We start from the raw sequence: 20,789 nt of genomic DNA, 5'->3' as shown, positions 1-20,789 counted from the left end.
TCTAGGAGGTGTCGTGTCGTGTGCATACATGTAGATCTTCCTAACAGGGTGGAAAAAATGGTCTCTAAAAGGTATACAGGTTCTGAAACCGTGCATGGCCTTAATAAGGGTAACAGCAGGAAGCCCTCCTCCCCCTCCCCCGGCCCCCAACCACTCGGAGATGAGCAGTTCTTGACTGGCTTTAATCTCCCGTAGCCATCCTCTTAGGCATTTTCTGTCAGAGTACATTTAAGCACGTTTTGATTTATGTACTAAAAGGATATTTTAAACAGTCTTTGGGCCCCTTTTGGGTTATGTTTATGCTCTTTAGAAAAGACTTAAGCCTGACCTTTCTGTTGATAAATAAAGGCCTTGCTAAAGCGAGCACAGCACTAAAGTCAGTATGGATTTTTTTTTTAATGACGAAGACAATACATAAATAAGCCAGGCTAAAAATTCTCAATGCAGGACATGAAAACTCTCCCTTCCTCCATCTCTCCCTCCCCTTTTCTTTCCTCACCGGGTCTCTTGTTGCTTAGCTCAGCCTGGCCTTGAATTTGAAATGTAGTCAAGGCTGGCCTTGAACTCCTGATCTTCCAGCTTCTGAATTCTAATGCTGGGATTATGGGTGTTTTCCACCACTCCTGACTTTTTCCTTTTTTGGGGGTGGGGTGGGGTGGGGTGGGGTTGTGGGACGATGCAATCCATGGAAGGGTGTGTAAGCCTCTATCTCTGAGCCATGCTTTCAGCTGCCGACATAGTTTTTTTTTCCCTTGGTATCTAAGGACCAAGCCGAGAAGGGATTAAAATAGGCGATGACAGAGAAACTTTGATCTTAAGATGTAGAGCATATGGGTCGATAAACAATACATCCTCAGAAAACATTTGCATATGACTAAGAAGCAAATGAATTTGCTAAAGGCTTTGGGCCTAAAAGAACACTGACAAACGGTTCTAGCAAGGTTCATCATCCTGTAAAACATGATGGCTAGTGTTTGCACAGCTAGGGGGAAATAAAGGAGAAACGCTTGCATGGAGACTCATTCTCAAGTAAGTCACACCACAAAGCTGGCCACTCCTGACAGCTTAGCTTGTATGACTCTGCTGCTCAGCCACGGCCCTGCTGTTCTTACAGGCTTCTGGAATTATTTAGACAGATTATATGAAAGCCATGGTTTAACGCTAGGTTGTCTAGTTTCAAATGTAGAGATAAAATGATATTGTTGCAAGGGCGTGATGTGTTCTGAAAATTAAAACAAACCATTTTCCTCCAATATCTAGAGTGTATAATCCATTAAGGTCTTTAAATCTGGCTGGAAATAACTTTTTTTTTTTAAATAAAAATGTCCTTCAGATTCCTTTTAGGTTAAACAAATTAAAAAAAAAAAAAAAAAAGGATATCCATGCATCTTCTGAGGCAGAAATGATGCATTCATTTAGTGGTTTTCTTTATGTTGTTTTGAGATCTTACACCTTCAGGGTGAGCCAGGTTCTATGAATTATACACAAGGCTGTTCCTGCCCTCAGGGGGGATGGGGAGTGGGAGGGTTATGGGCAATAACATCTGTGGCAACGTTCAGAAGAGGACACTAGGGAATCACGGGCAGGGGAGACTGGAGAGAGCATGACAAATGGCAGGGAACGTACACAGTCTGAAAATTTACAAGTTCTCATGTTCGAGAAGCCCCCTTTGAAGGAGATTACCTACCTTAACTAATTTCATCTCAAAAGTACCTTTGGGATTTGTTTGAAATATTTAAAAAAAAAACATCATTTTTAATATTAAATATATTTTAAAAACTTTATTATTTATCTGTGTGTGTGTGTGTGTGTGTGTGCGCGCGTGCGTGTGCACACCACTGTGTATGGTGGGCGCCAGGGGACAACTTTCAGAAGTTGGTTCTCTCCTCCATCATGTGGGGCCTCCTGGGAAAGAACTCAGATTGCAAGCGTCTTTATTCACCGGCTCTGAAGTAACACTTCGATTCTGCTTTAGATTCATTTACCTTGATGGAAATTTTCCATGAAATTTCTTACGCTTATTTTATTTTCCAGCGTGGAAGAGGAGTCAAGCTTGTTTTCATAGTCTAGGTCATTTTTTATGAACATCTGCCCAAATGCTGTGGACTTGGAGTATAGAGTGTCTACTTAGGGGCTTATGTTGGGTCCCCAGTACAGAAAAAGAAAATGTGGATATTTCTAAGGACTTAGTTGACTTAATAGGACCCTAAAAAAACCAAGCATATCTTCCAAACAACAATGGCAGCATCAGCTGAAACTTTCCTTTGGTTAGATTAGCACTTTATGGACAGATACTTGTTGAAACCACCAGCTTTCTTCTTGGGCAGAAGGAAGTGGTCTTTGTATGTGTCTGGGGCAGTCTGTGGGCTGCCCTTGAACTTATATCCTCCAGGTGGTCTCCTTAGGAATTCATCAAAAGGGAAAGGAGGCTGGGGATGTCTCTGGGGAGATGGTTCAATCAGTGAAGTGCTTCTCACCAAGTGTGAAGGCCTGAATAGGATCCCCCAGAGGGCATTTGTAACCTCAGTGCTGGTGATGCAGTCAGGGGACCCCATGGGCCTGGCCGGCCAGCCTATCCAACTGAACTACCAAGCTCCAGGTTCAGCAACGGACCTTGTTTCAAAAGAGTAAGGTGGAGAGCAGTTGAGGAAGGCACCTAGTGTTAGCTTCATACCCTCCCTTTTACACACAAGCAAGAAAAGAAGCATACACATAACACACACACACACACACACACACACACACACACGTATAGAAAATATCTATACATATTCTCTAATGATTTAATAGTCATCAGCTTGTTTTTTGACTTGCTAAAATACACAAAGAAACCTTTGTTAATTTGTATCTATGCGGTAGAATCCAAATAATCATGCCAATTTTTTTTCTAGAATTAAAAATCCCTTTGTTTGGAACAATAATTGTTTACCTGTAACTCAAGCTCGCTTTTGGGAATTTGACCTGATTCACAGCTGACATCATCTTTAAACACATTCTTGAGAGCATGGATTTTTCTCCCTTTCAGGATGGAATGATTATTTTAGACCTATTTCCCCAAATCTGTAAAAATTTAAAGTGCACGAGTGCCAGTATGTATTTGCCAAATATTTTGATGAAACATGTTGTGCTGACAAAATACCTACCCAGCTTGAAAGAAAAAAAAGAAAAAGCGGGGATTTTGATGAATTGTTTCTGTGCCTTTTTTTTTTCTTTTCATTTCGTTGTGTTTGTTTTTTGCCTGAGGAATTTGGTATGAATTAGTGTGAACTGATTTCAACCAAGTAAGAACGAACAGCTGGCAAAGATAGCTGTCCGAACCTGGAGAAGAATCTGAACCAAACCACACAAGGTCAAGAGTTATTTTTAGACTACATGAGTCAACACAGCGTTTTTGCCAGAAGTTGCATTCTTGATTGACTGGTGATTGCCTAGTGGAAGAGAGGAGAAACTGCTCTGGCCTATAGCCTTATACTCTACGCTCAGATTGCCCATTCCTAAAGTACAACCCAAGGCTGGTGTATGCTGGACCAGCACATCCCTAACCCAAAGGGACAGCTATTTACGGAAACAGACTTGAGAAGTAGCAAGGAACCAAGTACCACATGGGTTTACCTAAGGGGCAAAGTCCTTTGCCCTTCAGGCAGATAGTCTTTGAAAGATATTAAGAAATGTAAAGGAGTCTTAGAAAGGACAATACATCACCCTAGAATTTCCTAAGTGCTTTCAGTACAACATGGGTTGTACTTGACAAGCATTAGATAAATAAGAAAAACAGGTTTGTTCATTTAAAAATTACTCAGCATCATTAATATGCAAATCTCTAGATTAGCCGTATACAATGCAAGAACACCCCCACCTCCGGCAGTACTGGGAAATGAATCTAGAGCCGCAAAGGTGCTACAAACACCCTTTCATTGAGCTGCATCCCTCAGCCCTGTTGGGTGTGTACAATCCAGCGTTGGCGTTCATTATCGAATTATTATGTCTTAAACAGAGTGCCTCCTGAGAGACGCTCTTCAGGTGGCGGAGCATGCCTTTGCCTTTTTGTTATCGATGGTCATAAGTAACTAGCATAGTGATTTATATAATCACATTTTACTTATTACATTGAGTGCTGTTGGGAAAGCCAATTACTTTCTTACTGGAACATATCCACATATCAACCGTGAAATGATAATTTTATGAGAAATAAGATGGTAAATAGAAAGTTCCTAATTCTATATGTAACAACAGTTAATATCACCTCTGCAGTGGCATTTCCTTTGTTGGCCTGTGTGTTCTAGAAAGTATGGGCTTAGGGGTTTTACTCTGTTCATTTCTTTACCTTAAATGCCTAGCAAAGTTGTTGTGGCTTTGGATGTGAGATGTCCCCTGTAGGCTCATGTACTTGAATGCCCTCACACCGGAGGTACCGCTAGGGAGGCTGTGGACCCTTCAGGGGGTGGGCCATTTCTGGAGGAAGGTCATGGGGGCATCCTGTGAGGATTTGTACTTCAGCTCTACTTCCTGCTCACTCCCTGGCTCTGGAGCGCTAATGCCGCATGCCCTGCTGGCTTCTGGATTCTTCCATCATTCCTTCCACACCACAATGGATGATATCTCAAGCTGTGAGCTGCAGGAAGCCCTTCTGTCCTTAGCTTGCTTTGATGGCTAAAGCAGTGGACTAACGAAGGCAACAACACTTTAGGCATGGCGGCCACTCTAGGGATGTCTGTTGAATAAATGCATGATTTCCCAAATAGGCAAAGAGCTCTTTACCAAACAAGGCCATGACGAAAGCCATGACATAGCGCATGTGAGCGATTCTATTTTATTGCATACAGTTTTTCATCATGAAGAAATTCAACAACTTCTGTCATTTCAAGGTCCAAGGATGTCCTTGCTGTGTTGTTGAACTGGAAATTCTTCACAGTTAATTTAAAAAGAATTTTAAAAATTCTTTATTTTATAAAGTGGCCTTTTAGAAGAAACATGAAATAAAAGCTTCCAATATAATCAACAGGAATTGCTCTAGTGAATTTTGACCTGGTGAGATGGCTTACTGGGTAAAGACACATCCAACCCGAAGATCTAAGTTCAGTCTCCGAGGTCCCTGTAGTAGAGGGAGAGAACTGATGCCCTCAGGTTGTTTTGTGGCCTCCACATTCAAATGATAGCGTGTGTGCCAATGCACATATACTCTCACACAAATACACATAAAAGAATAAAACACGCACCAGTGGTTAGTGTTACCTAGGAAGAAATGCTTATTTGAAAAAACTGAAGCCATGCATCTTCAGGCTTTACTTTTATTTTTCCTCATGCAGTGATATCCAAACGTACATTCGACAATGTCATGGGGTAGATCATTTGGGAGCTAGCTGGTAAATCAAGTGGGCTCAAATGTGAAAGATGTTTTAAGAGTGTTCTTCCCTTCCCAGGAATTATGGGAACTGCATGAATCCATTATTTTGTGAGTGCTTCTTTTAAAAAGAAATTCATGATACGGTTCTTTCTAAGAAAACCTGGTGAAGAGAAGAAATTGCCTGTGTTGCTAGAGCTTTTGATTATTTTCAGATGATTTACCTACATGTTAAATTGTCCCCAAGAAGGTGGGGTATGTGGAATATTACAGGGTTGGTGAGTTGCTTGGGACAGTACACTCAGGAATAGCTCTCTGAGGCTAGGAAATGTTTTGCTTTTTATAGAAGCCTATTTACTGTAAGACCACACTCAGTCTCCTGGCTCTATAGCAGTCACCTACAAAACTTCACATAAGGATATTTCATTTCAAGTAAAGACTTTCCCGCTCCTCTCTCCCTCTCTCCCCCCCCCCCTCTCTCTCTCTCTCTCTCCTCTCTCCTCTCTCTCTCTCAGATGGAAATCATGTATTTTTTTAAATGAGCCTGAATAAATCTTTTAACTTAAATTTGGGTCACTAACAAATGCCTTGCTGTGGTTTGGCATGTCAGGAGAATTGGGGTAAACCCATAATTTATCTGATTTGTTTGCTCATGGCGGCAAGCTCCCTTGTGCTCACATCCAGAAGAGATGCTGTCCTCGTGCACCCTCCCAGTTCCTCCATTACACCAACTATGTAGATCTGGAAAGTTTCACTTTTACCTGGTGGTGTTTACTGCAATTCCAGCCTGCAACCCCCATGAAACATCTTGGATTTACAGTAAGCTCACACCATTCAGCTGACCGTGTTTAGGGTAATAAGAAACTTGATAATATGAGTAGAGTTGGAGTTGGCTGTCTCCTCTCTGATCATTTTTTTTTTTTTTTTTAACTAAATAAGTGTTTTTATTCTATGTGTTTGAGTGTTTTCCCTGTATGTGCACTTTGGGTGTGCCTTCCTTGTGGACGTCAGGGTGCTGTATCTCCTTGAACTGGGATTTCAGGTGGTCAAAACCCCCATGTGGGTGCTGGGACCTTGGATCCTTTGTAAGAGTAATTGGACTATCTCTAGCTCCTTTCCAACATTTTAATAACCTTTTTTTTTGGCCGCTAATTAATTTTTAAAGCTTTTGACTATAACTGTCATTTCACGTAGAAATGGATTTCTCAAAAATGAGAAGAAAATGTGCCTGTGATAATACAAATAATACCTCCCCTTTAATTTGGGGATTACTTAGTAAGTAAATTCTCTTTGCATATATGGTGTTTATTGTATTTACCAGATCCTTGGAGGAAAAACCTTTGCACAATTTTTCTTTACTTCTTTTTGCATTTATGTTTATATATATATATATATATATATATATATATATATATATATATATATATTGTGTGTGTGTGTAACAGCATCATGTGGGGATCAGAAGGCAGCCTGTGCATTTTCTCCACCTTATGGATCTCTAGGACTGAACACTGCTTTTCAGAATTAGTAGCAAGTGACTTAACCCACCAAGCCATCTGGCAGGTCTCTTCTTTCTTTTTTCCCTTCTTTTCTTCTTTCTTTCTTCTTTTTCCTTCCTTCCTTCCTTCCTTCCTTCTTTTTCTTTGACAGTACAAGGGTATGTGTTTCATCACATACCTAGGATAACCTCTAACCTACCATGAATACCCCAGGCTAGCCTCAAAATGGCAACTATCATTCTGCCTCAATCTCCTAAGTGCTGAGATTCCAGAGTTAAGGCCCTGCACCTGGCCCTTTGCTTAGCCTGCCCTGGTTTTACCCTTTCATAGAAGATGAGATTCATTGTCACATTCTGGTAACATCTTCAATTCTGGAAAATGTCTACTGCATATAGATCCCAAGGTTGTGGCCAACCCCCACCCTGGATATTGAAGACATAAAGATAAAAGGCCCAGGAGAAGCTACTAAAAATGCTAAAGGCATTCACAGAATGAAATGGTTTGTGCTCTGGGAGGCAGAGTCCAGTCTCTGGTTTTAAAGTGCAGCAGTCCTAACAAAATGCTTTCATTTGTGATGCTAGCACAGATGTTTTTGGTTTACACTTACTAGAGGGAATCAGTCTTATTACCGTGGGAACTCAGTGAATGTTAGCCCAGATTCTGGACCTCTCTGGCCTTGTGGGATTAGGCACTACACTTTTGGAAACAGCTTTAAATTGGCGCAGTCCACCGGCCATCACACTCTCCCACAAGGAGAGGTCAGATGGTTAAATGGATTTTGTCAAGACTCAAATCCAGTTGTGAAAACTAAGAAAACAATAGCAAAATAATTCATATGTGTCTATTTTATAGACATATAGTTAATAATGGTTCTGCAAAGAAACACAGTCTGTAAAAAGACACGTAGATTTTTGTCTAAGTTTTTATGAGGGCAAAATTGTTGCTTAAAATTTGCAATTGGGGGCCGGGCATGGTAGCATATGCCTTTAATCCCAGCACTCTGAGGCAGAGGCAGGAGGATCGCTGTGAGTTTGAGGCCAGCCTTGTCTACAAAGTGAGTCCAGGACAGCCAGAGGTACACAAAGAAACCCTGTCTTGAAAAAAAAAATTTGCAATCAGTATTCGCTATCTATACATATCTCATACTTTGCATACCAATTTAAAAAATAAAACAATAATATTTTCTAAACTGTCCTTTCAAGAATTTTCTTGGCTATTTTCCTCTTAAAATGTGGCCATGTATTTTCCCAAGGTTTCTAAGGACTTGATCCACATTTGCCCTTGCTCCTGTATGAGTGTTCATTGAGTGCCTCTGGGTCAGTCTGGAGATGCCAGTGAGTAGGAATGTGTCCTTGTGCTCGCTCTCTTCTTCCCTTTTAGTTTCAGATAGCAAAAGAAGAGCAGTCCTATCTTCAACATTTCTTAAAGATTTTATTTATTTTATTATTTTATGTGAATGAGTGTTTTACCCGGGGCAAGTATGAGCATGAGTCTGTTGCCTTTGGAGGTTAGAAACGAGCATCGGATCCCCTAGGACTGGATTGACTCCCTGAGTCAACTCTGTAGACCCTAATTTATGGATTTTGTCTGATTCGTCATGACCACCTAGGCATGTATCACCATGCCCGGCCACATGTGAGTCTGTGGACACCTTTGCCATCAGTCATTTCCCTATAGCTGCCTTGTTCCGGGGATACCTCCAACTTTGGTCCTGAATCAACAACATCTTTGTGTCTGAGAATTAGTAGTTATCTTCACAGGATTTGGAATAAGTAGCTTCATTCTTCTGTTGAAATGTTTAGAGGCTGGGAATACAGTTCAGTCAGTGGTGGGGCACTTGCTTATAATGCTTGTGTTCAGTCCAGGCACTGGGGAAAAAGAAAAAGAAAGGAAATACTTGCATTTTCTTCTGTTTTAAAGATGTTGCCACACAATCTTATTGCCTACAAAATGCATGTACCTTTATAAAATGCTGTCACTTTATAGCTAAATGCACACACACACACACACACAAAGACACACACACACACACACACACAAAGACACACACACACACACACACACACACACACAAAGACACAGAGGCAAAACACTCATGTAAAATAATACAATAAATAGATCTTCACATTTTAAAAATAGTTTCATTTTAAGGAAGACAGGTAACTTGAGATGTTTATTTTTTCAATGGTCTACTTTTAAGAGGATTTATGGACCCATGTCTTAAAATAGGCATATTTTGTTTAGGCCTACATTGCCTTATTTTTCCTTCATTAGAAAGGATAGCCTGTGACAGGCTATATAAAAGAGCCCCTTTCCTTACCATCAACCTCCTTGCACTCCCTGACTCCTTTATGACAGAAATCAGAGCTATGAAATGAGACTTCAAGAATGTATCTGTAAAATCCATCCATGGCTTGAGTATTGCTTGTGCTGGAGTTTTCTTCTCTCAGGAGGCCCATCCTTTCCTTTAATTTCTTAGTTAAACACATTACAGCTGCCAGAGGCTGCATTGACTTATGACCATTTATAAATTAAGTTTCCTAAATTAAAGAAAAAAATAAACATGATTAAAATGTCACTAAAATAATAAATGAGCAAGTCCAAATACCTAATGAAAGTTATGCTTTCAGTTTAAGACACGTTGTTATGTCAGTTTTAAGTTTTTACATTGCCAAGTTATGATGTCTGCTATTTCTTTTTTTTAAGCCTTGTATTTGTGTGTGTGTGTTTGTGTGTGTGTGTGTTTGTGTGTGTGTGTGTGTGTGTGTGTGTGTGTGTGTGTGTGTGTGTATGTGTTCGTGTGCATGCCATGGCACACATATGGAAGTCTGAGGACAATTTGCGTTAGTCAATTCTCTCCTAGCGTGTGGGTTCTGGAGATTGAACTCAGGCCACTCAGCTTGTTGGCAAACCTTTTTACCTGCTGAGCAGGCTTGATGGCTCCTTCCCATTTCTTAAAAATAGGTTTTCTGACTGATCTGTAATTTTCTGGACCCAAGATAATGACTATATTTTTGGAGTGGACCATACAAGGTGTCTGTTGGGTCTGTAGTAGATTCTCAGTGGATTAATGAATAAATAAACAATAAACTAGATGTACGTGCTTTGCCAGCTATTATCAGTAAGTGTGCAAGCAAATAGTTATGTCAACACACAGTTTTGTCCTCCTTCCTATATTGTTGAGCAGAACTGAGCCCCCTCTCTGAATTTTATTGTTATATTCATAGTGTCTGGTACACTGGCAATTTTATCACCACCAAGGTCCTGTGTTAATGCCCTAGGTTAGTTCTATTTCTTATTCTAGATCTTTGTACATAAAGCCCTCACTGTACATGGGTCTTCAGATGTGATTCTTCTTTAGATGTGGTTCAGGACAAGGCGAGATGACTCAGCAGATAAATGTGCCCACCACTAAGCCTGAGGACCTGAGGTTGGTTCCTGAAACTGACCTCATGGAGGAAGAGAACCAACTCCTGCAGGATGTCCTCTGCTACACACACACACACACACACACACACACACACACACACACACATTCCATGGCACCCCATACCCACACACCTACCCACTCCTGCACACAAGACGAACAAACAAATGTTAAAACAACAAATACATAAAGTCAAGCTCCTATATGTATGCTGTGGTGCCTCAGTCTGGTTGCTTTCTTAAATCAGAACCGAAGTACAAAAAGGCTTTTAGACCTCTGGTGAACAATCCTGGAAACTGTGAAGGAAGGACACCACACAGTCACGTGTGATATTTAACTTTCAATTAAACGTCACTTCAATGTTTTTAAGAGTAATGTGGGGCTCTGGAGAGATGGCTCCAAGGTTAAGAGGACCTTGGTTGAGTGTGAGCCCAAACACAGTTGCTTCTGTTTCAGGAAATCTGAGGCCTTCTTCTTACCTCCACAGAGGCCAGGCACACACATGGCACACTCACTTACAAAGCACATTCTCACTTATTCCCACGAGTGCACCATACATACAGACAAAACATTAATTGAGTAAAAATAAAGATATAAAATAATAATTTAAAAGAGGGTACTATGGCCCTATCATATAGGCTGACAATGAGAAGAAAGTCTTTGCAACAAGATGGAAAATACTTAATAACTTAAGAACCAAGGAAGTACAACACCAGATAGTGTCAGCCTGGGAGGAATTAGAGATTCTAATTCATGTTGAAAATTAAGTCACAATAAGACATAAACGTATGGATGTGGCCTGAGTTGTTAGCATGCTTGACTGTAGATCTTGAGGAATGTGAAAAAGAAACCATAAAGAAGCTTCATTGTGCCTGTCAGGCTGGGAGACAGTTTGTCTTGCCTGTGGCTTCAGGTGTTCCGTTTGGTGAGGATGTCAGTCAGTTGACTTGCTTTGAGGACTCCCAGGCTTCCATATGTCTGTAAAACATCTCAGACACTGGGTGCCATGACATACTGTTTTCCTTTGGAGGAAGAACTTTTAGCTTCAAGGAAAGTCATATGTATGTATATATATATATATATATAATATTTACATATATATGTCTACTCATTATTTTAAGTATATTTAAACCTTATGATATTTAATGGATTTTTGCACCTTGAAGTGTCTAAAAATTAACCTAATTCAGATAAAAAACATCATTGATTAGTGTGTGTGTGTGTGTGTGTGTGTGTGTGTGAGAGAGAGAGAGAGAGAGAGAGAGAGAGAGAGAGAGAGAGAGAGAGAGAGAGAGGCGGAGGGGAATCTTACATAACTCAGACTGTATCCTGTATCCTCTGGCCTCCATCTCTCTACACAGTTGAGGATGGCCTCATCTCCACCTCCTAAGTGTTGAAAGTTTAGGTCTGGACCACCACATTTGGTCTTTGCTATCCTAGAGATTGAACCAGGGCTTTGTGCATGCTGGGCTAGCACTCTACTAACTGAGCTGCATCCCCAGGCTGATTTTTTAACCTTTCTGAGACACGATCTCACTTTTTAGCTCAGGATAGTCTAGAACTTGCTTTACCAGTATTCAGAGTGCTGGGATTATAGGTGTGGAACATTGTGCCTAGCAAGTTTTGTGATTTTTTTTTGAGATAGGATCTCTCTATTATGTATCCCTGGCTGTCCTGGAATATTGCAATATAAACCAGACTGACTTCAAACTCACAGACATCCACCTGCCTCCACATCCTAAGTGCAGAAATTAAAGGCACTACCACACTTGGCTTCAGTTTTGTGGTATTTTTAATTAAAGAATATTAGCAGTATTGTAAATAGTGAGGCTCTCTCTAGGCTCTGTTATAGTAGTAACATTTTTTTTTGCCTATGATAGAATCTTTATTTTTTTCTCCTTTATTAATTTATTCTTGTTACATCTCAATGGTTATCCCATCCCTTGTAGCCTCCCATTCTTCCCTCCCTCCCAATTTCCCCTTATTCCCCTCCCCTATGACTGTTCCTGAGAGGGATTACCTCCCCCTCTATATGATCATAGGGTATCAAGTCTCTTCTTGGTAACCTGCTGTTCTTCCTCTGATTGCCACCAGGTCTCCCCCTCCAGGGGACATGGTCAAAGGTGAGGCACCAGAGTATGTGAGAAAGTAATATCCCACTCTCCACTCTACTGTGGAGAGTGTTCTGTGCATTGGCTAGATCTGGGTAGGGGTTTAAGGTTTACCGCCTGTATTGTCCTTGGCTAGTGCCTTAGTTTGAGCGGGACCCCTGTGCCCAAATCTGCCTATCATAATGTTCTACTTGTAGGCTTCTAGGACCCTCTGGGTCCTTCTACTTTGTCTTTCTCCCATGATTCTCTCATCTAGAGTCCCACTAGAATGTCCTCTCCTCTGTCGCAGTTTCCTGGTAAGTGAAGGCTTTCGTGGGACATGCCCCTTGGGCTAATATGCAGATATAAGTGAGTATATACCATTTGAGTCTTTCTGCTTCTGGGTTAACTCACTCATTATGATCATTTCTAGCTCAATCCATTTATCTACAAATTTCGGGAATTCCTTGTTTTTAATAGCTGAATAGTATTCCATAGTGTATATGTACCACAGTTTCTTTATCCATTCTTCTATTGAGGGACACTTAGGCTGTTTCCATGTTCTGGCTATTATGAATAAGGCTGCTATGAACATGGTTGAGCAAATTTTCTTGCTGTGTGCTGGAGCATCTTCTGGGTATATTCCAAGGAGTGGAATAGCTGGGTCTTGAAGAAGCCCTATTCCCATTTTTCTGAGATAGCACCAGATAGATTTCCAAAGTGGTTGTACTAGTTTGCATTCCCACCAGCAATGAAGGAGTGTTCCTCTCTCCCCACATCCTCGCCAGCATGTGGTGTCGCTTGAATTTTTGATCTTAGCCATCCTGTAACATTTTTTTTTGAGGCCTCTTCTGCTATTTCTAGGCTTCTGAATGTGCTGTTCATAGCTGCTTCTGGGAACTGGTGATGTAGTTCAGTGGATAAAGGTGCCTTCTACTGAGACCAAGGATCTCAGTTCAATCTGGACCGTACTTGGTAGAAGAGAGAACCAAGTCCGGAAAGTTGTTCTCTCTCTCTCTCTCTCTCTCTCTCTCTCTCTCTCTCTCTCTCTCTCTCTCCCTCTCTCAGAAACATGCATGTGTCCTGAACACATACACACAAAATAAAATAAACAAAAACATGAAAGTCATTGATTGGGGTTGCCAGAGAGGAGTTTGCCATTGAATGATTTTTAATTTTTAAGCATTTTTCCTTTCTTTCTTTTTTAAACTCTATTTCAGTTTGTATGAACTGTATTTTACAATCTCACGCAGCATGCAGAAGTATAAGTCAGTGCGAGTTTGGAGCTACCGTTCTTAAGCATTTAAAGTTCTTATTTTATTGCTGTAATTCCTTTAATGTTGACGTTGAACCCACCTGTTGCTTTAATTCCATGACCGCTGCATCCAGGGCGAGGGAATGAGTGAGAATGTGTTTCTTCAGTGAGTGCACAGAAGGGTGAGGCTTGCTGGAATATTCTCAAGCATTCATTGGATAAAGTTAGTGTGCTTGTAGCCGCTATAAAGACAGTCACATAAGGAAAACATTCATACTTTGCCCAACATTTGCAAAAGGCTAAGAAGGCTCTTTTTTTTTTTTTTTTGTAGACCATGCCACATTTTCCATGATGTTCTCAGACCCAGGGCATATGCTGTGGTATCAAAGGGCCCTACTAACAACGTTTAGGTATAAACATCCTAATAGGCTAGATCACCAAGAAGGAGATAATGACTTTCATTCATGAGGTATTTGGAAATGCTGGATAGAAACACATTCAAACCTGTTCTCATTGGGAAATCAAACTGTGAGTCTAGAGGGCACTACATCATCTCTGCGTTGCTCTATCCACCTCAAGTTCAATGTAGCAATAACAACGAGGTGCCTATGTGAGTGACAGCAAGTCAGACATTTCCAAAGACGTGGAAAGAATGTGTTGGCTTCGTGGCTCCTGCTTGTTATCCCAGCACTCAAGAGGCTGAGGCAGAGGATTGCCATGAGTTTGAGGCCAGCCTGGGCTACCTAGCAAGACCCTGTCTCAACAAACAAACAAAAAAAACAAAAGGGAGAGGGAAAAGAAATAAAACAAATAATAGTGTATTACTAAGAAATTAATAACAGGGAGCTGCAGGAAGACAGGGAGGCAGGGAGGAAAAGAAAGGGAATTAAGGGAGGTATCTAATTTATATTTACTAATATATATGTATATATTAATATATATGATTATGAGCATCACAGAAAGGATGAAAAAAAGGAGGAGAGAGATAAAGGGGAGCCAGACAGAGTAGTGGGTGGGTGAGATAAACAGCTATCTTGCATTTTCTCTTTAGGCAGAATCTAACTTCATGCTTAAACTTAAAGCAGAAAGGTATCTATTTGTGATGAAGGAGGAAATTAGGAAAGGGAAGGAGAAGGGACAGAGGAGGGTGACAGGAGTGAAGAGGATAAGCAAAGTGCAGTGATAAGCATGTGTAGGATGTTATAATGAATCTCATTATTTTAGATGCTAACTAAAGCCATTAGAAAAATGGACATAGCCTTTGAGAGAGAGAGAGAGAGAGAGAGAGAGAGAGAGAGAGAGAGAGAGAGAGAGAGAGAGAGAGAGATTATTTTAGAAGAAAGTGGGGATTTAAATAGAGTTAAAAAGATGAGTAAAGAATCTTTTATTTTTGAGACAAAGTTTTTCATTGTTGTAAGTCTGGCTGTCCTGGACTCACTGTGAAGATTATTAGGATGGCCTAGAACTCATAGAGATCCACTTGGGTTTGCCTCCTGAGTGCTGGGATTAAAGGCGTGAGCTACCACACCTGGCCTAATTAAATCTTTTTTTATTAATTTATTCATATTACATCTCAATGATTATCCCATCCCTTGTATCCTCCCATTCTTCCCTCCCTCCCATTTTCCCCTTATTCCCCTCTCCTATGACTGTTCCTGAGGGGGATTTCCTCCCCCTGTATATGCTCATAGGGTATCAAGTCTCTTCTGGGTAACCTGCTGTTCTTCCTCTGAGTGCCACCAGGTCTCCCCCTCCAGGGGACATGGTCAAAGGTGAGGCACCGGAGTACATGAGAAAGTCACATCCCACTCTCCACTCAAGTGCGGAGACTGTTCTGACCATTGGCTAGATGAGACTCTAGATGAGAGAAGCATGGGAGAATGGCAAAGTAGAAGGATCCAGAGGGTCCTAGAAGCCTACAAGTAGAACATTATGATAGGCAGATTTGAGCCCAGGGGTCCCGCTCAAACTAAGGCACCAGCCAAGGACAATACAGGTGGTAAACCTTAAACCCCTAATTAAATCTTGAAAGTAGAAGAAATGGTTAGTTCTAACCCTGTAAAAGATGTCTACACCTGTTCTTACACTTTTATTTTATGTCAATGGGCTGTTTTTTTTGCCTGCATGTACATGTATGTACCATGTGTGTGCTGGTGCCTGGGAAGGCCAGAATAGAACATTAGGATTTCAGGGATTGGAGTTATGGACAGTTATGAGCTGCCATGTGGGTGCTGGGAATCAAACAAAGGTCCTTTGGAAAAGAAGCCAATGTTCTTAACCCTGAGCCATTTCCCCAGCCCCGTCTACGACACTACTTACATATTGTCCCTTACATTATTGTCACATTTCCATTTTGTCAGTGGATACAGTTTGGGAGCTGTTATTCTTTGGATTCTGCTTCCTGTGTCAAGAAAGTAAAACTGTATCGGGTGGCGAATATACTAATATTTTATTTATATGTTCAGAAATGAGGCATATAATATGGTTTTATGATTATATAGAACTCTGGAGCCTCCTATTTGACCACTTCCCCTTAGTGGGGAAGGTCTGGTGGCACTCAGAGGAAGGGGAAGCAGGCTATCCAGATGAGACCTGATAGGCTGTGATCATATGGTGGGGGAGGAGGTCCCCTTCTGTCACAGGTCTAGGGGAGGGGAATAGGGTAAATGAGGGAGGAAGGGGGCAACGGGAAGATACAAGTGAGGGGACAACAATTGGGATGTAATCTGAGTAAATTATTTAAATAAAAAAATATTGGATTGCAAAAAAATATAAGCATGATAATTAGGTAGTAGCATACTGTAAGAAGCAGCAGTTGACCATTACTCCTTCAGTAGGTATTGGACACTTTTTTGTTTTGAGACAGGGTCTGACTATGTAGTCTTGGCTGGCCTCTTGCTATGTAGCCCAGGCTGCCCTTGACCTCACAGGAATGTCTCTATCTTTGCTTCACGAGTGCTGGGATTAAAGGTAGGCCTACCACAGCCACTTTCCTAGATACTGTCTAGTAATTCTTTGAGTAAAAACATGTTAGATAATTTTGATTTTCCTAAGCCAGTTTCCATCAGTTAAATATAGCTCAATTAGCATTCTGTTTTCACCATGCAATTAAAAAACCATATTTAATATTGGGCACAGTGGCTTTGCTTTCAGATCTAGATACTTAGGGCGCTGGGATGGCAGGAAGTCTTAAGGCCAGGAATTCAAGGGCAGTCTGGATAACACACCTGTACTTAGTCTCGAAAATAACACAACAAACACGTTTAAAAACAAAGCACCCAGAAGAGAAACAACAAATGTGACATGATGTAGCGGAGGAGCCGAGGGAGAACTGAGCCTGCTGCAGCTCTGCTTTCCCAATCGGCAGCTGCTTTCCGAAGTTCACCCAGCTGCATCTCACACTCGGATGATGATCATGGAGTCTGTCAGGTGATTTGGAGAGGGATCCGCTGTTCGGAAATATTTAGCATTTAACTAATTTTTCCAATTATAGGTTTTTTGATGAGGGCAAATTGATTTTGAATCACTCCAAATGTTGAACCCAATCTTCATTAGTGTTCCTTAGAGCTGTGGAACATAAGACCCACAGCTTTTGCTCCCTCGCTGAGTGGAACGCTCTCTTTTTATAGATGGTTATACTTGAGCTTCCGAGAGAAATTTAACAACGTGCACTATGTGGTGCAGCCCCAGAGTGCCTGGAATTCAGTTCCCTGGGATAGCTGGGAAACGGACACAGCTATTTCTTATGGCTGTGAACTGTTTGTGTGGACTTGTCTGCAGCATTTACCAGAACATGACTGACCAGCGTGCTTCCCGTTCCTTAGGGCAGGGCTTCCCGAGCCTGTGTGAGGGGAATGTTTGCGGGACTTTGGACCGTGGATGGACACGGCTTGAGGTAGAAGAAAGTCAGGAAGGGACCGAAATACATCACTCTAGCACCGCATAAGCAAATGCCGAAGATGTTCTTGGCAGTAAAATCCACTCTGGGAAGAAACAAGCTTTTGTTGGAAGGCTTCTCTGAACTTGTGGGAGGGCTGGGCTTCCAGGGCAAAGAAACGGAGCTAAAGAGCTAAAATAAATACAAAGCAGAAAGCGCACATTTCGAGTATGGAGAGAGAGGGATGGGGAAGGGGGAGACGGGAGGGGGGGAGAGGAGAGAGAGAGAGAGAGGGAAGGGGGAGGAGGGCACGCGGAAGAAGGAGGGAGGGATAGTGCTAGAATTTAGAAAAACATCAGGAATTAGCAGGTGTGTAGAAAGGACCCTCAGTTTACTTTATTCACAGTATACTGCTTTGTAGAACGGATGACTTTGGGAAATGGGATGAAGGATTTAGTCTTGTGGATACATATTGGCACTTGCTGCTGATGTAGCTTAGTGGTAGTGTGGCTTAGAAGAATGCAGTGGACCGTGGGTTCAATGCCAAGCATCTCTGCAATATAAAAAGCACTAGTCAAATAGAAGAGGAAGTGGGGGAACAGCCTTGAACAGATTGGCACCGGAGACACCTTCCTGAATAGAACACCAATAGCGCAGGGACTAAGAACAACAATTAGTAAGCGAGACCTCTTGAAATGGAAAAGCTTCTGTAAGGGCAAAGGACACCATCAATAGTACAAAACGGCAGCCTCTGGAATGGGAAAAGGTTCCCATCAGCTCCACATCTAAGAGAAAGCCAATATCCAAAATATATAAAGTACTCAAGAAATTAGACATCCAATAACAGACAGCCAAATAATCAATTTAAAACTGGGGTCGGGGCACAGATCTAAATTCTCAATAGAGGAATCTCAAATGGCTGAGAAACAAAGAAACGTTCAACATCCATAGCCATCATGGAAAGGCAAATCAAAACTACTTTGAGATTTAATCTTACTCCTGTAAGAATAGCTAAAATCCATAGCACAAGTGGCAGCTTAAGCTGGTGAGGATGTGGCACGAAGAGAATATTCCTTTATTGCTGGTGGGAGTGTAAACTTGTACAACCATTATGGAAACCAATATTGAGGTTCTTCAGAAAATTGGGAATCTGTCTATCCCATGACCCAGCTATACCATTCTTGGCCATATACCCAAAAGACACTTCATCCTACCACAAGGACACTTGTTCAACTATATTCCTAGTGGCTTTCTTCGTAATAGCCAGAAACTAGAAACAACCTAGACATCCCTCAATGGAAGAACTGATTAAAAAAAAAAGTGGTACATTTACTCAACTGCTAAAAAACAACATCATGAGATTTGCAAGCAAATAGATGGAACTAGAAAATAAAATCATCCCGAGTGAGGTAACCTAGATCTAGAAAGACAAACATGGCATGTATTCTCTTATAAGTGGATATTAGCTGTTAAGTAAACGATAACCACTACAATCCACAGACCCAGAGAGGCTAAGTAATGAGGAGAGCTCCCTCCTCTCTCTTTCCTTTCCCTCCTCCTTCCCTCCCTATCCTCTCTTCCTTGTAATGGAAGACTCGGAGCCTGAGCCATTTATCTCTTGTAACCAGGCAAGACTTCCAGTGGTAGGACTGGATCACCAACCCAGTCACAAAGCACTGGACCTACAATCTGTCCTGCCTGCAAAATGTTCTGGGGGCAATGGTTGTATAGAGCCTGTGTGAGTGGTCAACCAATTACTGGTCTAAATTGAGGCCCGTGTACACACATACAAAACAATTAATGAAATGATTCCTAATGATATCCTGCTATACTCATAAGTGCGTGCCTAGTCCAGTTGTCACCAGAGAGGTGGTCTCTGGCAGCTAATGAAAATGGATGAAGAGACTCACTGCCGAACATTAGATGGAGAGAGAGCCAAGGTTGGAGGTCTCCTTTGGGTCCTTCCCCTTGGAGCTCAGGGAACCTTGGGGAAGAGGGGAGGAAGAATTACAGGAGCAAGAAGGATCCAGGACACCAGAAGAGTATGGACCACATGATCAAGTAAGCAGGGTTCACGGGCTCTCACAGAGGGTAAAGCAGCAATGGTGGAGCCTGCATGGGTCTGTGCTAAGTTCTCTGCATATATATATATATATATATATATATATATATATATATATATATATATATATACATATAGGTTGCATATATGTTACAGCCATTGGCTTTGTGTTTTGGGGGCACACCTAACAGTGGGAGTAAGGTATTTCTGATTCTTTTGCCTGCTCGTGGGACCCTTTTCCTCCTACTGTGTTGTGCTCCCTTCCTTAATGTGAGGCTTTGTGCCTGGTCTTATTGTACTTTGTTGTTCTGTGATCAGTTGATGATGTCCCTAAGAGTCCTGCTTTTTTTTCCTGTTGGGGGGGGGGAAGTGGATCTACGGGAGAGGGGAGGTAGTTGGGGCTGGGAGGGATGAGGGAGGAGAAACTTCAGTCAGGATGTCTTGTATGAGAGAAAGAGAAATAAGGATTAAAAAAAAAAGCACTGGTAAAGCTGAATTTTGCATCAGGGGTTGGTGGTGCATGACTGTAATCCCAGTACTTGGGAGAAAGGGGCAGGCAGATCTCTGCTAGTTTGAGGTGACCGTGGTCTATAGAGTGAGTTCCAGGATAGCCAGGGCTACACAGAGAAACTCTGACTTGAAAAACCTAAAGCCAACCAAACAAAGCCCCAATTTGTCCCAATTGTGATGGTCAACCCTGGACACATCTAGAAACAGACAAACTTCTCTGCATGATTGTGAGAGATAAGTTCCATCCAGTTTGCCTTTGAGCAGATCTTCGAAAGATTATTTAAATCAGGCTACCTGAGCTAGGACAATCCATTTTTATGGACCAGGTTGCCGACTTCATAAAATAGAGAAACTAGCTGAGCATCTCTCATCTCCTCCCTGATTGTGGAATGCAGCGTAACCAGAGGATGCTTCACACTCCTGCTGACATCACTTCCTCATTGTGTATCCTCAAACTGTGAGCCAAAATAAACCCTTTTCCCCCTTAAGTAGCTTTTGCCAGGTATGTTGTCATAGCAACGAGACATGTAACTAATACAGCAAAGAGGCCACTTACATATCAAGTTATAACACAGTTTTGACCAAATACCCACCATGCACAGTACTTGCTAGAATGAATAAATAAAATTAATCTAATCTAGGGAGAAGAATTGAAAGAACTGAAGCCGGCTATCTTCCACTGAGATAATTCATTGATTCATTCATTGATTCATTGATTCATTCTTTCT

The 20,789-nt window shown here is 41.5% G+C and overlaps 1 protein-coding gene and 1 long non-coding RNA gene across 2 annotated transcripts in view; one reads left to right on the top strand and one right to left on the bottom strand.

Annotated features, from left to right (window-relative positions):
• CPE (carboxypeptidase E) overlaps positions 1-20,789 on the top strand; it is a 92,822-nt gene that overhangs the window by 1,122 nt on the left and 70,911 nt on the right. The window lies entirely within an intron of this gene.
• Positions 8,301-16,011, bottom strand: LOC311584008. The gene is made up of 3 exons (XR_014774751.1): positions 15,932-16,011; positions 9,161-9,380; positions 8,301-8,708 (listed from the first exon to the last, which is right to left on the bottom strand). It is a non-coding gene; the product is annotated as an uncharacterized lncRNA (long non-coding RNA).

The sequence above is a fragment of the Acomys minous genome (assembly GCF_964271855.1).
Source record: "Acomys minous genome assembly, chromosome: 15".
NCBI lineage: Eukaryota > Metazoa > Chordata > Mammalia > Rodentia > Muridae > Acomys > Acomys minous.
This window is presented reverse-complemented; position numbering and strand designations above follow the sequence as displayed.